At 44.8% G+C, this 17,434-nt stretch overlaps 1 protein-coding gene across 1 annotated transcript in view; it reads right to left on the minus strand.

Annotated features, from left to right (window-relative positions):
* The window catches only part of LOC146347246 (uncharacterized), a 62,699-nt gene extending 52,862 nt beyond the window's left edge, over positions 1-9,837 (minus strand). The window contains exon 1 of the transcript XR_014790218.1: positions 9,735-9,837. The gene's annotated coding sequence lies outside the window, so the exon portion shown is untranslated. The remainder of the gene's footprint in view (positions 1-9,734) is intronic.
* Between the last annotated feature and the right edge of the window lie 7,597 nt (positions 9,838-17,434).

The raw sequence follows: 17,434 nt of genomic DNA on the forward strand, positions 1-17,434 counted from the left end.
CATCTAAGCACAAGGAAGCCAGCTTAAGGTCGCTATAAAACATACCGTAGTAAAATGTCATTATTCACACTGAATCAATTTCTGGTTCCATACTTCCTCTGAAGCGCTAGCTCGGTTTATACTTGCAACGTAAGAATGTTTAATGCAGTATAAACCTGGGGGTTCTTGGAAGGGGAAGGGACTGTCTCTGCCCTTTTCTCCCAATTCCCCTCCCCCTCTCATTTGCTAAACTTTATCGCTGCTGACCTGCATCTACAGTCCCCAAGTGGGTTTTTTTTACCTTGTTTAGTAAACATTGGATCCACTAGAGAGGAAAATGGAAGGCAGAGACAAGGATCGCGAACACAGCATTTATTTTGTGCTAATGTCTGTAGCTGCGAATCTCCTCATGGCTGGCTTTCAAGCTCTGAACAATTTGGATAGGCTTGCAACCCAGCGGCGGCAATCCAGGATCCTAGTTCTGAAGTGGTACCACTGTCAGAGGCTGCACCTGGGATCCAGACTCCATCAAAATATCCACACCATGGCTCAGTGTGTGCATTTCATTCCATTTCCAAAGGTCTTCCGCAGGTACTGGGTCTGACCGAGCAGCCAGGACTGGTGGGAGAACTTTGTGTTAAAGGTCTGGAACGATGCGAGGTGGATGGAGAACTTCAGGATCTCTCGTCACACCTTCTTCAAAATTGTGCGTGACCTCACCCCAACACTGCAAACAGAAATCACCCCAATGTGCCAGCCGGTCCACATGGCGAAGTGTGTAGCCATTGCAATTTGGAAGTTTGCCCGTCCCAGAGTCTACAGGACTGCAGCAGAGCAATTTGGTGTGGGTAGATCCACAGTTGCCCAAATATTTGTGGAGGGTTGCCTAGCAATGGAGTAACTTCTTCTTCAGAGGACTGTGTGCCTTGGAGACGTTTGTTTGGTAGTTGTTTTTTTTAATCCGTTGTTAAAACATCGAAGCTTTGAAGTTAAGTGTCCTTCTCTCTGTAGGCTTCTGCCTGGGATATGCTGCTCTCGTTGCTTCACTGCTAGTGGTTATTGTAACTTTCCTTCCTGTGTGTATCTGTGTGTGTGTGTGTGTGGTGTGTGTGCGCATGCGCGTGCGTGCATGTGCACGGCTGTGCTGCCTCCATAGAAAGATTGTATATATTTTCTCTTTGCTTCAGGGAATGCCTGTCCGCAGGGGCACATAATGGAAAATAATTCTTTTTTTTTTTTTTAGTTTAGAATTATTTCATACATGGCCCATTCAACAGATTCACTGGTGATATTATCTCTCATCTCTCACTTCTTCCCAGGCAATGGCGGGCTTCTCTTCCCTGGGGTTCCATGGCACCTTTGCTGCTTGCGTGGCACACATGTTTTAATAGTTTCTCTGATCAGACAAGGCAGCGACTTTATCAATAAGAAGCATTATTATTCAGTGCTTCTCCAAGGCAACACGGACCACACTGGTCATTTTATCAACATTGAAATTGGATGGAGCGGGAGAAACCATGATGCTTCTATCTTCTGAAACTCTGCTCTTTGCAAGGCCATGGATGCCGGTGCATCCTTTGTGCCGGGGAATCCTACATTGACTGCTGGTGGTGTTGAAATTCCACTGTTGAAACTGGCCAATGGAGCTTATCCAATACGGCGCTGGCTGATAAGGGCCTTTGGTGGCCATTTTTCTCTGCAGCAAGCTCACTTCAATCGGTGCCTGCATAGAGCGAGAAACTTGGTGGAGTGTGCTTTTGGAAGTCTAAAAAGCAGATGGAGATGTCTTGCTGGAAGATTGGAGGTTGCTGAGGAAAGTGTTGCCTCCTTGTATGTGTTATTCTTCACAATCTCGGTGAAACCAAGGGACATGCTTTGGCTGAGCATGCAGATTACCACAACAGAATTGTGTTGGAGAAACTGGGCCTCCCCTATATTCATGCTGAAAATGTGCACTCTGACCAGAGAAATGCAGTTAGAAATGCTCTTTCAGATCATCTTTGGGAGAATAAGGGAAGGGAGAGCTGGAGCTAGTTTCTCAGTATTGATTTGTACATTGCATATGTGTATGCTTGCCACTGCACTGTACCTTTAATTGAACAAATATTTCTTTTTCTCTACCGATTTAGTTCCTACTGTGAAATTGAACTTTCCTAACTCTAAGTAAATGTTTTTGAACCAAAGCTGTAGTGCATGTTAATTCTTTCTCTGTAGCCATACACTCCACGCTCTATCTTTTTGTATTCTGCGTTTCTTCAAAGATACAGTCCTTTGAAGATCATTCTGAAGGTGGCACTGTTTTTTAATTTATTCACTGTTAGTCTCTATGGTTTTATTCCTAGCCTGGATTCATCCTTGCCCAAAAATGGCTCCACACTGGCTGGCCTATTGGCAAGATGTCAAAATAGAACCGCTACTCGAGCTGCTCTTACAGAGCAGACACCTGGAAAGGGTGATGAGCTGCTCTACTCACTCCAACAAAAGTATTTTCAGGGGTGTAGCTAGAGGGCTCAGAGAGGCAGGATATCCACAGTGTCCCCTACAAGTGAAACTAAATTCAAGTCCCTGAAGGGGAAGTTTTTCGAGGCACTGGAGGAGTAGTCAGCCCCCCCCCCCCCACACACACACAAGAGCCCAGCCTCCGTATTATCGGCTCATGCACGAGCTATGGGTCTGTGCTGGACAGCCCAGCTGGGGGGATAGGCGGACTCCAGGTGAGATGTGGTTTGGAATTTAAAGACCACTTGTTCTCACTGTATTTTCTGACCAGTCCACAGAATAGAAACCCCTACAGAAATGTATGAGGTGACACTCCACTGGGTCTGTGTAACACACACTGAGCTATACAGAATCCCTCTTTTATGGCATTGTGATGCAAGCAATCTGAGGAACACAGAGCTGTCTGTACAAATCCTGTGTCTAAATAGAAGGATATCCATAGGAAAAGTATTTCCTTACAGTCCAATGGAATTTGCCCCTGCAAGTTTTGTATCCTGGTGAAATTTGTACACTCGCCAGGCAGTTTCTATGCCCGAGAAGATCACAACGTAGGCCAATGGATACCCACCACCCACACAGTCCCACCTTTCCACTGTTACTTTCAGATGAGGAATACATAGATCTGCAAAGTCCTTACCAGGCTGTTAACCCTATCCATACCGCTCATTAGTCAAGGCTGTGCTGCACTACAGTGACTGTTGTTGTTACCACACCAGACATACTGGTTGGGGATATTTTTTCAAAATTGCCTCAAGAGATAGTGCATGTTCCAAAACATTTGTCATATGTTGTATTTCACCATCCATCACTCCAGATTAATAACTTTCAGAACATAGGTCAGATCTCACCATAGAGTAGAGTTAAATATATTTCCCTTTCCACTTTCCCAGTTCTGTCAATGTCTTGGTCAGTTTCATCCCAGCTCTTGTCGGTTGCTCCCCCCCCCCCTTAAAAACTTCTTTATGGTGCTATTGCAAAACACAGACAACGAAAAATTAAAGAAAAAAAAAGTTGGTGACCAAAAAGGGGTGGCGATTGGAGCAGGGAGAGGGTCAGGACTGGCAAACAAGACGAATCCTGCACACAGGGTCCACACAGGTCCCTGGGATACTGGGTGGAGGACCAAGATGGAAGGAGCAGGGAAACAAGCCACACACTGTGGGTTATTCATGGAACAAAGTGAATAGTTAAGGTCTGAATATTAAGCTGTTCCCTCTCCGTGAGGTAACCTTACATGGTTGGTGAAGATCAGGTATAGGGAGCAGGCCAGCTGCCCTAAGATCTTGCCAGAAGTGGGCAGATAAACTGTTCATTGAGGAGAAGGCTATCAATGGCTACTAGTCCTGATGGCTATATGCTACCTCCAGTATCAGAGACAGTATGCCTATGTACAGAAGTTACTGAGGAAGATGGGTGGGAGGGTGCTGTTGCACTCATGTCCTGCTTGTGGGTTCCTGGTCGACAGCTGGTTGGCCACTGTGTAAACAGAATGCTGGACTAGATGAACCCTTGGTGTGGTCCAGCATGGCTCTTCTTGTGTTCTTCTAGTCAGCCAGAAATACACCAGGAGTAATGTTAGGAGTTAAAGGAAGGCTGTAACCAAGAGCTGGAACTAGTTGCCTGGGGTGGAAGTTTAGGGAATATGGCCTGAGGCAAAAGAAGTCATTAAGAGGCTTGTAATAGCAACAGGGCCTCTTGAGTCCTTAAGAAGTGTCAGTAAAGCGTCTTTTGAAAGCCCCAAAGAAAGTATTAGTATTCCCTTATGTACAAAATATCCTTTTTCTGCACGTATAAAATATCTCTTTTGCAGGTGCAGAGCACCTCTCACAGCCACCAGCCAGAATCTGACCATGGTAGAGCATGCAGGGCCCACTTAGCCATGGCCCCAGAGGGAGAGGCCAAGGGAGACCAAACACCTGCTGGGCTCTCTCTTTCTAAGCTGGTAGTAGCCACTGATTGGCCCCATTACGGCCAATCAGACGGCGCCAATATACTCCCACCATCCATCAGTCACAAACACAGAGAGTAATGGATGGCTCCTTTTCTCCACTTTCACCTTCCCCAGAGGAAACAAAAAAAAAAGTGAAATGAGGAAAAGTCAGTGCGCCTGTGCATCTAGCTCCAGAGATTCAGGGCCCCCCAGCCAAGATTGGGGCTGCTGCCATAGTTCCTTCCCTCCCCCCACCTCTGCTGGGGAGGGAAGGATTAAACCTCCCTTTACTGCAGTCCCAATGACAATCACCACCCTGTGCCTATTATTAATTATTTTAAAAACTACATCCTGCACAGTTGCTAGTGATGTGATTAGAGTAATTTCAAGTTTGGTCCTGAGTGACTGATGTTGTAAACAGTGAGATAGGACTGCGTGGTAGTCGTAGATATGCATTCCAAAGAGCACAATTCTTTTCTGAAACACTAGACCAGTGGTCTCCAAAGTGGGATGCTTGCACCCCAGGGGGTGCGCAAGATGATCCACTGGGGTGCATGAACTGCCTCATAATTGAGCAGCCCCCTGCTGCCCTGATGAGCTATCACTGTGCACAATGATGGCGGTGGCAGAGGCAGCAGGATGGGACGGGAGCTGAGAGGGAAGCGCCATGGCATTTCTCTCTCACCTCCAGTCCTATCCTGCGTCTGTTGCGGCCACTGAGAGCAACTGCGCCAGTCTCTGCCAGGTACAGCACAGGAAGGTGTAGTTGCTTGCTCAGCCACAGTACTGGAGTAGCTGCCAGCCTGCCCAAGGAGAACAAATTTGTTCCAAATTTGTCCGTGATAACAAGTGGCTGTCAGTAGTATGCTACCTAGCAGATATTTTTGGAAAAATAAACACACTTAATCTGTGCCTTCAAGGGTCAGGTGTGTGGTGTTTTAACAATCAGTGAGAAAGTAACTGCTTTTCGAAAGAAACTCATGCTATGGAGAGAGCATTTTGAAAATGGATGTTTGGAAATCTTTCCATCGGTATGTGATTTTGTTGCCAAAAACTATGTAAGTGTCTCCCAGTTCTCCCACCCAGGTCTCAGTAATACATACCGGGTCAGCCGCCTCATCCACAATCAAATCATGGATGAGGGAGATTTTATTTTGGGATGACCTGGCATTCAGCAGCAGCACCACCAGACCCAAGGGCAGACTGGTAAGGCCACCAGGAACCATCAGGTTGGGGGAAGAACCAGAAGAGGGGACAGCTGCAAGGTGTCTAGCCCCTCTTCTCCTCAGCTGGCCTGTTAATCCCCCAGCGCCATACCTCCCCCTGCCCGTGACCACAGTTATAGTGGCACCTCCCTGACCCCCTGAGTTGCCCAATAGTCCTCCCAGGCACATATTAAAATGTTAAGATATAAAATATACAACAATATAAAATAATATAAAAGATAAAAGAGATAAAAGAGAACAGCAGCTAAGAAGGAGCAGATAAAATCTACGTTTGCCCCTTTCTCCCTGGTCTTTAACGCTGCTGCCCTCTGCTGCTGCTATTTGCTGCTGGTATCTGTGGCTGCTGGTGTCTCTGGAGAGGCAGTGGGTGGGTCTTCATGTGCTGTTCCATGTGTCTCCAAGTGCAATGGACTTCGCACAATGCTGAGGCACACACTGAGGTGCTGTCTCTGGCAGCCCTGCCTTAAGTACCTGTTTCACAGGGGCAGAAACAGGCTCAGGTCCACCTGGTGCAGCTGGCTGGTCCTCCTTCCCCACAAGCTCCTTCCCCACTGTCTTCTAAGTTCTAATTATGCTTAGAATTTTGCATGTTTCTAGCCATATTGGGAAAGAGCACTGAAGCCCACAGAAATGCAAAGTGAAACCTCATTTGGTCACACAGGAATTTTTCTGATTGCTATTGCTTAGCGCTCCTTCACACGGAGCTTTTATCCTGCAATTGAGACTGCTCACTCACGGAAGTTTGCGGGTCCTTTTCATGATGTCGTTAACTTCCAGAGCACATCCAGAGGTATTTCCTGGTTTTTCCGTCTCAAATATATCCAGAACTAATGAACCAGAGCATCTCCTACACCAGCCTAAAATCCCACATTTAAAACAGGGCTTTCTGCTCCTGTTTTAATTGCAGGATCACAACGGACTCCCTTTACATGTACTTCCTTTCCCCCACCCCTTTCCCCCTCCTCCTCCACCTTATCCGAGTCTTCCATACGTTTCATTGCTCTAGCTCCTCTTCTTGCCGCCTTTCTTCTTTTCATGGAGGGAACTCAAGCAGAACACAAGCGGGGTAATTTGATAGCTCATTATCTTCAATCTATTTAAAAGTGGTCATTTAGTGCAGGAGACACCCTGGAGGTTCATGACGTCATCTAAAGTGCCCGCAAACTTCCATGAGTAAGCAATCTCAGTAGCAGGATAAAAGCTCAGTGTGAAGTAGCCCCCATTTTTTAAACTCGGAAGGTAACATGATTAAAACAGCCACTAGATGGCACTGTTTCATTGAGGTCTATGGAACACTGAAAATTAAAAGCTTTCCCTCTCAGCAATCACGTGGCTTGCTGTCTGGGACCCCGCGATAAACACGGAAAGGCTCCAGAACGGGAAGTTAGTTGGACTTTTGCAATTTGCCCTTTTCAACTGTATTATCACACTGTTATTGGATCCATTAAAGTTGGTTCTGTTTGTTTGAAAATCTGTGTGATATTGTTACCCATTAGCAGATTTTTCTAGGGATGTACGAAAGTCACTTACCTTTCCGCAGATTATGCTGATGGGAGGGGGAGGCGTTCTGTCCCTCCCCCCGGAATCCTTGACGGGGGAGGAGGCAATCCGTTCCTCCCCCCGGAATCCTCCGCGGCCGGCTGTGCTCTGCAGCAGCTCCGCGGAGCAGCCGGCCAGGCCCAGCCAGGCCAGAGCCGTCCACAGCTGGATTTCCGGCCGCGGAGGGCTCTGGGGGGAGGGAAACAACCTCGTCCGCAAATGGCGGCAGCTACAGCCACCGCCATTTGCATTCCTTATTTTTGCCGTCTTAATCTACGTAAATATTTACGTAGACTATGACAGCGAAAATCAAGGGGAATGCAAATAGCGTAGCGGGCGCTATTTGCATCCCTTTTTGATTCACCGTTTTAGCCTATGTAAATCTTTACGTAGGCTAAAACGGCGAATCAAAAAGGGTCACAAATAGTGCCCGCTACGCTATTTGCGTTCCCCTTTATTTTCGCCGTCATAGTCCATGTAAATATTTACGTAGACAAAGACGGCCAAAAATAAGGATCACAAATGGCGGCGGCCGTAGCCGCCGCCATTTGCATACGCGGTTGTTGTTGTTTTTTTTAAACCCAGCCATGATAGGCTACGTAAATCTTTACGTAGCCTATCACGTCGTTGTTGGGGTTTTTTTTACAAGACTGCAAATGGCGGTGGTGGCAGCCGGTCGGAAGACCAGCCGCCGCTGCCGCCGGAGCCGCCACTGCCCGGAAGATCCGCCCCAGGTAAGTCTCGTCCCGGAGGGGATCCGCGGGGGGGGTGGCAGGCCGTTCCAACACAGAGTTCGGGGGGCTGAATGCACTGGCATTCGGCCTCACCGAGATCTGTGGCGGAATTCTCTGACATCCCTAGATTTTTCTTTGGGGGAGAGGGAGAGGAATTCTAATCCTTTGTGGAGTACACTCCCTGTCTCTTTTGTGACTATGAGTCTTATGAGAAGGGTTGTCGGGTTGTACCTATACTAGGGATGTCAGAGAATTCCGCGATGGATCACAGTGAGGCTGAATGCCAGTGCATTCGGCCCCCTGAAATCCATCGCGGAATGGCCTGCCACCCCCCTGCTCCCTGCGGATCCCCCCCGGGACAAGACTTACCTGGGGCGGATGTTCCGGACGACGGCGGCGGCTCCAGCGGCGGCTTTGGCAGTGGCGGCGGCTGGTCTTCCGAACGGCTGCCACCGCCATCATTTGCAGTCTGTGTCTTCCCCCCCCCCGCCCCATAGACGTGATAGGCTACGTAAAGACCTACGTAGCCTATCACGTCTGGGTTTAAAAAAAAAAAAACACGTATGCAAATGGTGGCAGCTATGGCCGCCGCCATTTGCGTTCCTTATTTTTCGCCGTCTTAGTCTACGTCAATATTTACATAGACTAAGACGAAGAAAAGAAGGGAACATAAATAGCGCCCACTACGCTATTTGCGTTCCCCTTTCTTTTCTTTGTCTTAGTCTATGTAAGTATTGACATAGACTAAGACGGCGAAAAATAAGGAATGCAAATGGCGGCGGCCATAGCTGCTGCCATTTGCGTACGCGTTTTTTGTTTGTTTGTTTGTTTTGTTAACCAGAGCCCTCCACGGCCGGAAATCCAGCTGTGGACGGCCCTGGCCTGGGCCTGGCCGGCTGCTCCGTGGAGCCACCACGGAGCACAGCTGGCCGTTGAGGATTCCGGGGGGGAGGACCGGATCGCCTCCCCCCCGGTCGAGGATTCCGGGGGGAGGGACAGAACTCCTCCCCCCCCCATGAACAGAATCCGCGAAAAGGTAAGTCACTTTCGTACATCCCTAACCTATACTGATAAGAAGACCGAGAATGTTCTTGCCTAATGCCTCGTGGTTTGGGGAAAGTCACAACAATAGTAGGAACACTGGTCAGGGTAACTGTGAAATGACCTGGAGTTTAAAGAATAATTAATTCCTGCAGGAAATATGCCAACCTGATTATGGGTAAGATACTGTTGTTGTTGTTGTTGTTGTTGTTGAGTCGTTCAGTCGTGTCCGACTCTTCTTGACCCCATGGACCATAGCACACCAGGCCTTCCTGTCCTCCACTCTCTCCCGGAGTGTGCTCAAGTCCATATTCATTGCATCAGTGATGCTATCTAGCCATCTCATCCTCTGCCGTCCCCTTCTCCTTTTGCCTTCAATCTTTCCCAGCATCAGGGTCTTTTCCAGTGACCTTTCTCTTCGCATTAGGTGGCCAAAATATATGAGCTAAGATACTGTACCCGCTAAATAAGATATCCAGATGAAGGAACTTTGAAGAACATGCAGACATGTTCCCAGAACAAAGTGGGGAGGGTGGTAGAATATAGGACAGGGGAACAACTTGCCTCTGATTGATGGATGATTGGTCCCACCACCATTATAGCACCCACTTCTGACCAGAACAAGTAAGTGTGTGTGTGTGTGTGTGTGTGTGTAAATAAAAAGTTGGGAACCACCCAGAAAACTTCAGCTATTGGGCAGTTTAGAATTGTAATTAATTAATTAATTAATACAAATGTAAAAAAAGTAAAAGTCCGTGTGACACAGACATTTGAGTTAACAAGTACCTTTCCTGTCTTGTTCCTTGTCCTTGCTGTCAGCTTTGCCTGTCCTTCTTCACTTCTGATCTTCGCTGGACCACTGGACCCAGGGATCTGGTTAACTATGGACCTATTTAGCATTTATGACTTAGATTATTTTCTGAAGTGAGTTCTTAGAATATTTCTTAAAGTTGGCACTTTGCATCATTTCAGAACTTAGAACCAAACTTGTTTAACATTTTAACTACCAGTTTTGGTTAATCTTTTTAGTGCCTTTACATTTTAGGTTTTAAAACTAGGTTTAAAATTAAGATTTAAGATTTTAGGATTGGTTTAACACTTTTCATACCAATTTGTTTAAAATTAATCCTTTTGGTCCTGGAATTTTGAAAACTGAATTTGTTAGATTTTGAGGATAATTTTTGTTTTGTCTTTTCCTTTAGCTTCTATACTAGATGTAAGCAGATGTAGCCAGATGTAGCCCTTTATATGCCCAGGGAAACTAAATCATGTTTTAGCTTAGCTTTTCACATTCAAGAAGTGTGCAGGAGTGCATCAAGTAGAAGTTAAGATTATTTAAGGTGCAATCCTATGCCTGTTTAGACAGAAAAAAACCCACAACTCCCAGCATTCCCTGCCAGCATGGATTGTAGAAGTTTTTCTGTCTAAATATGCATAGGATTACACCCTTAATACATTTCAATTAAATTCTGAGTCTGTGGTGATGTTTGCCTATTTAGACCTCGCTTGGTTACCTATCGGGTGTTTCAAACCCAATTGCTGTCAGTTCTAAAACTAAATAGGAACAAATTCACAGTTTGCTAAGAATAAAAAAATAATGTTTCAGGGTCTTTACCCCTGTATGGAAATAACAGTACTCTAGCTGGCAATACAATTGTAATTGTTAGATACAGCTTCAGATATTTAAACCAAATTATTTTAATAATATGGGGTGACCCAAGCATTTTGCCACCTGAAGCAGAGCAGCAAATTGGATCTCTGCTGTGGATGCTCTTTGAAGATACTGACTATATCTTTTACTATCAGGCTAGCACTGAAATCTTTAAGGAACTACAAAGCATGAGCATTTTGGATGCAACAAAGTTCAGGCACTGTAATAGCAGTGTTCGTTGTTCTGTGTGATGGCAGATGGGATCTCCCTCATCCCCACACCCCAGCCCAAGTCAAAGTGCGAAGTACACAATGCAGGTCAAATTATTTTGGCACCTGCGGCAGGAAATGCCATGAGCACCTCTCCCCATCCCTGGCAGTAAAAATACTACTACAACAAATTAGATATCTAACAGTTTGCTGCATTTCATGACACCCCAAATCAACTGCCTGAAGTGGCTGCCTGACTCTACCTAGTGGTAGAGCTGGCCTTGTTAATAACCCCATAATTAAACATTAGAAAGTGGCATTAGAGGCCTTGATATGCTTTGAATTTGACTAGATTTATGCTCCTGAAGAGAAGCTTGTTAAACAACCCTTTTTACTTCTGGAGAAAAATTACTATTATCTGAAGATTCCCCATCCCTGCTGTATGTACTCCTAAAATACACATTTAATAGTTTAAATTCTATTGAGGATTATGACCGTAAACCACACAGTAAACTCCTATGCTTGAGAAACTGCTTAAGAGTTTGATGCAGGAGTGGCACAATGTTCTTTCATATCTCTCTTGGTGTTTTTTTTTATCCTGGTCTATATGGAATAGAACAGGAAAAATTAGATACCATTTTTGTCTCATATACATTCCCCTTTTGCTCTGTATGGATCTCTGCTGTGGATGCTCTTTGAAGATGCTGATTATATCTTTTACCATCAGGCTAGCACTGAAGCCTTTAAGGAACTACAGAGCATGAGCATTTTGGATGAAAGAAGGTTCAGGCGCTGTAATAGCAGTGTTCTTTGTTGTGTGTGATGGCAGGTGGGAGCTCCCTCATCTCCACCACTAAATGGAAATTGTCTTCCCTGTTTTTATTTACAAGTGCCAAGTATCTGTACACTATGTACACAATATTTGAATTCTCTTTTTCACTTACAGTACCTCCAGCTCTCTTTCAGTGTTGCTACTGAAGAGAACAAAGACTTTTTAATGCATTTAAATGAATTGTTTAAAGACTTTGACTGCAATTGTGTGTTCATCTTTTGTGGATAAGCCAACTTGCTTGCTGAAGGATTAATAGTTACACAATATGTTTTTCTTGTAACACTTTGGGAATTCCCATTCTTTCATAAGTGAGCTGTGCGCCTGTCTTGCACACACACACATGTACATACCTCATGCTCATACTTTAGATCATGAAGAATGCAAGTAGCAGTGCATCTGCAGTGCATCCTGATGACAAATCATCCCATAAACCTTGGGAAGAAAAGCAGTTTCCCTTAAGCTTTTGTCTCAAACTCCCTTCCAATTACTGCCTAAAATAAGGCTGATATTGGATTCCGTTAAAGTTGGATTATCTCCACTTTGGATACCTTTCATGGAGTTGCAAACTTATATAAGAAGAGCCTTGCTGTATCAGACTAAATCCCTACCTAGTACAGCATTGTGTTTTCCACAGTGGCCAAGCAGAAAGTCCACAAACAGGACATGAGGGCGATAGCCCCTGCACCTGATATTCCAGTCATGACTAGTAGTCATTGATAGCCTTATTCTTCATGAATTTGTTTAATCCCCTTTTAAAGCCATCTAAGTTAGTGTCCATCTTATGGTAGTGAATTCCGTAGTTTATGTAAGAAAGATCATTCAGTTCAACCTTCTACGTATTTGTCCTGAGGTCTCCAATACTGTGCCTTTAGGTGGCAGGGCACCCTCAAATACCACCCTCAGCACCTGCAAAGCCTAGCCTTTCCTTAAAAAAATAAAAAAATTTAATGGGACCAGCCTAAGGCTAAAGATTGGGATTGTTGGAGAAGGTATGTGGAGGCCACTACCAGTCACACCCATAGATGCAGCAGACAACAGAAGGCTCAAAGAGCCCCATATCCAAGGTCAGGCCCGCTCAGGGACAAACCCTTGGTGGTAGTAATACAGCAGTTATCTCTCATTGCCTACGCCAAGGGTGTTGTACCTCTTTCTGCCCAAGGACCAAATTCCATTTTGGAGATTTCTTGGGGGCCTCATTCCAGTAGTGGGTGGGGCCGAAGACAAAAGGGGTGAGGCCAAAAATACCAGCGTAGTTTAGCTTCAAACTCTTACTGCTAGTAACTAGGCCTTAGGAGAGACATTTCAATCTCTCAGAATGGGGAAAAAACTGCACAAACACCAGAAAACCACTGGTGGTTGGGGGAAAGGGTGTGGGGTCAGAGGAAAAGGGTGTGGCCAAGTTTGGACCCAAGATGGGCTGTATTTGGTCCCCGGGCCTGAGATTTCTGTACCTCTGGACTATGAAGGTGTTGATATTTGGAGTCATGACTTGAGAGGAGAGCAGAAGGAAGTGCTGACGCCAGGATGAACCTAACTGCCAGGCCTCGAACTCTATTTGACTGCAGGAAAGGGTACTGTTGGTTACACCCTACTCTGAGTGCAGCCACTGAGTTTGTGAAAGGACTAGGAGAAAGATGGAACCTCACCAAAATCCATGTCTGACCACCTGTTGGAAGTCTGATTTGTTCAGGCTGGCTTTGGAGACTCAGGGTTATGTCAGCAGAGGCTGGTGGGAATTTAAGTACATTTCCATGTAGATTATTATTTTGTTTTGCTGAAGTTTTTGGAGGGCTGGAGCTTGTTGGTCTGGTTTTGTTACCTGCTGTAAACTTTTGGGGGTGGGTCTAAATAAGTAAATAGAGAAATGGTTGGGTTAATTTAAAATGCAATTTTTGCACAAGCCAAAACTCATATAGAGAACACTCCTATCAATACCACACTCACTGGATGATATAAACTGTGTCGGGGGGCATTGTGGAAAGCTGGAGAATGTGCTACAGAGGCCTGCAATATGTGTGTGTATGTGGGAGGCAAACTAGTGGAAATTAAAGATCCCACCCCACCCCCCTGGGCCACCTTACAAGAGTATACAGTACTTCTGCTTGTGCTAGACCCTCTTTGGACCCCTTGCTTTTTTCATGCAACATAAAACTTAAGAAACTGATTATTTCATGGTTTCCATTTTAATATTTCAGGGCTCATGTGTCTAGATATTTCATGAGTAAGAAAAAAAAGTTTACTAAACCAAGAAAATTGCCTTGTGAGAAAGGCTGGATTTCATGGAAAACCAGTGATATCTGTAAAATAAATACAGCTTTAAATAAGAATGAAAGACTTCATCCTCAGCCTTAAGTATGTATACTTACAACCAAATCCTATTGACGTCAGTGGCTTTACTATGTAGTAAATGGTTTGGCAGACTGTTAGCCCTATGTACATACTAAATAGTAGTAGCTGCCTAAATCCCAAAGAAATCATAGGAAGATTTGTTTCTTAATTCATTCTGATTGGCGTTGTCTCCAGGAGGACAAGAATAATTCCAAAGGATTAATCCTTTCAATTCCTGCCCTTTATTTGAAAAGCCAGCAGGTTAGTTAAACTTGAACAATTACTATGCCTAAGTGTAACCTGCTTAAGGCTTTGCCAGAGAGTAAGATCTCTCTAAGCACACAGTTGTATTGTCAAAGAAGGCTATCATAAAAAGAAGTATTTCAAAGTAGGATCTAACACCCAGGGCTGTTGAAGTGGTGATCCTTGCTTTATTGGTTAGACATAGCCAGTTCCAATCTTCTCTTTCGGGAGGTTGGGAACTGAATTCTATTCAAGCCCATTCCAATAAGTAACTGGCGCCATCAAATCTGACAGCAGCGACCATCTGTTCAGTGAGCTTCATGCAAACTGCTGTGCACAAGAATCTGTGAATCAGGGCCAATATCTACAAATAAATAATTTCAAAATCTATTTTTTTAAAAACATTGAAATATGTCTAATTTGGGATCTGTACTACATCTGAAATGGAATATATCAGTACTATACTGACGTGCTCTTATTTATTTATTTATTTATTTAAAACATTTGTATCCCCCCCGCATATCATTAAGATCTCAGGGCGATGTACAGATAAAATCAATTTAAACAGTATTAAACAATAAATAATTTAAAAAGCTAAAAGACTATTAAACCATTAAACAAGCTGATACCAATTACAAAATCTAAAACAATAAAACAGTTAAAACAGTGAATAAGGGAATTCTATTAGCCCTCAAAGTCTTTGGTGAAAAGCCATGTTTTAACTTGGCACCGAAATGAAACCAACATCTGTGCTAATCGGGCCTCCAAAGGGAGGGCATTACACAGCCAGGGTGCCACAGCAGAGAAGGCGCTCTCCCACTTCCCACCATAGTGTACGTCTCACAGTGGTGGGATGCAGAGGAGGGCCCCTCCAACAGATCTCAGTCCTCAGGCAGGCATATATAGGGAGAGGTGCTCCCTCAAATATCGAGGTCCCAAGCCGCTCTTCCCATTCTGAATTGTGAGAGTTGTTCCAGGGCACAATGCTTACCCGGGTTTTGTTTCCTTTGGGATGTCACTGGATGCTTACTGATGATTTATAATATTTGAGGTTATTTACAAATAGATAGGTTCAGCATGGGTGGAGGCACAGTTTAAACAATCCAACAGATGGCCAAATCTACTGCCCTATATCAGAGGCAACCAGCACCCAAAATCCTGTCAGCTTGAAATACCCAAACCCAGCTGTCTGTATCTTCCTTAGGGCTTTTCTACATGAGGCTTTTAACCCACCTCTTTACCAAGGCTCTGCTTCCGGATTCTTCGTGGCAATAAGATTGGCTCCTTTGCATGTTTTTTTTGTGTGGTGGGGGGTCCTTCTCTGCCTTTCTATATGTTCCATTATACAACCACTACAGGGTGCTGTGGTATAGCAGAATTGCGCAAATACACCAGAATTTCATGCTGCCATTCAGGGAAATACCAGACATTCCTCATTAGATCCCCCCCCCCCCCGCTATAATGGTTACAAAGCACAGGAGAAGCCCTGGAGGATGAAGACATCCTGTAAAACACCTGCAAACTACCGTGAGTGAGGAATCACAAGCACACAATAAATGCCTTGGGTAGAAAAGCTCTTAAGTCTCTCTAGTCTCAAACTGTCTTCACACACAGACATCATCTTTAGCTAAGGGAGGAAAGGTATGCTCCCTTACCCTCTTCCCTGGTCAGTTTTTCCTATTCAGAACATGCAATAATAGCCCTATATCAAGAACCAATTGACTAACACTTAGTTCCCATGGAAACACTTAGCTGGAATATTATGGGCTATGACCATTCTCATGCCATCCTGCAGATTCTTTTCTGCCTCGCCGATTCTCTTCTGCAAATGGCGGGCCCTGCCAATTCTGTTGCGTGAGCAGGACCCACCGCTTATGCAAGGGAGATTTAGTACTTCATAAAGGAACTCCTAAAAAGAGTGTAAATGCTTGTTGCTGGAAGGAGGCAGGTTGGTGGAGCTCCCTTATGCAAGTATTCTGCTTGTTTTGGGTTGCTCTGGAAGCACTAAATCACCATTGCACAAGTGGTGGGGGCCATTTGTTCAATGCAGTTGGCAGGGTCCGAGAATCTTCGAGGGTATAAGCGCCCCATTGGATGCTGCCCTATGTTAGGTCTAAGATTCTGGCCAAGTGTTGATAGCCCTACACACATATCTCTGATAAGAAACCCACCAAAATATATTTCCAGTGGAAAGCTATTTGGGGGATTGGGTCCAGCACCTTGGATAGCTCCTTAGAGGTCTGGCTGAAACCCAGAACAGATTTACAGCCCCACTGACATGGGAGCTACCAGCCTCCACGGTATATTTCCAAACTGGGTGTATTTCCAGTCAGGATAGCAAATAGATCATGAAAGGTAGGGATGGGCAACCTGTGGCTGCCAGACGTTTTGCCCGACAGCTCCCATCAGCCCTCACCATTGGCTAAGCTAGCTAGAGCTGATGGGAGTTGTAGGCCAAAGTATCTGGAGGGCCAGAAGTTGCCCACCCCTGTTGCAAGGTCACACTGAGGTGAAATGACCTAGAGGAACATCTAAGAGCCACACACTGCAGTTAACTTGGCAACTAGTTAATAAAAAATTAAGCTTAAGACAGAGGAAAATTTGGGGATGCCAATGTTGTAAAACTATTGATTTAGGATTGTTTGTCATTGCCTGAAAATATGCACACCAGTCCTTTAAAACTCTCTGCTGGTGGCAAGGTACATTCATTTTAATGAGCTGTGCACCACTGGGTATCTTTGAGGACTGTTATATTGGGGTTGTATGTTTCTTCTTTTCAAATTTTTGCATCTAAATTTATGACCTTGTACCATACCTTGCAGCAAAAAATGCCATGTGCTGTACCAAAGAAACCTGAATACTACGCTATCAGAATTCTACTTCTGAGATTACAATAAAATATGCAAAGCAATGAAAATGTGTGCAGATGTGCTTTATTTCACAATCATGCTTCTCTTATATATATTCTGAATGCAATATTTAGATTATGCAAGCTTTAGAAGCCTTTATCTGGAGTAATTTGATGGCAGAGGAAAATAAGCAAGGCATAGTAGGGGCACTTGGTAGGGGACATAATTGGAGGCTCCGAAAGAAGATGGGGAGTTATCGGGTAGACAGCACATTTTCACATATATCCAAAAGCAGGAGGGCTGGAAACTATCAGGAGTCCAAAAGTTGGAACTGTCAGGAATCCAAATTCTGCACTGGAAATTAAGTTCTGTAT

Source organism: Heloderma suspectum, chromosome 4 (assembly GCF_057233095.1).
Source record: "Heloderma suspectum isolate Gila_16-S chromosome 4, 16-S_ref, whole genome shotgun sequence".
NCBI classification, from domain to species: Eukaryota; Metazoa; Chordata; class Lepidosauria; order Squamata; family Helodermatidae; genus Heloderma; species Heloderma suspectum.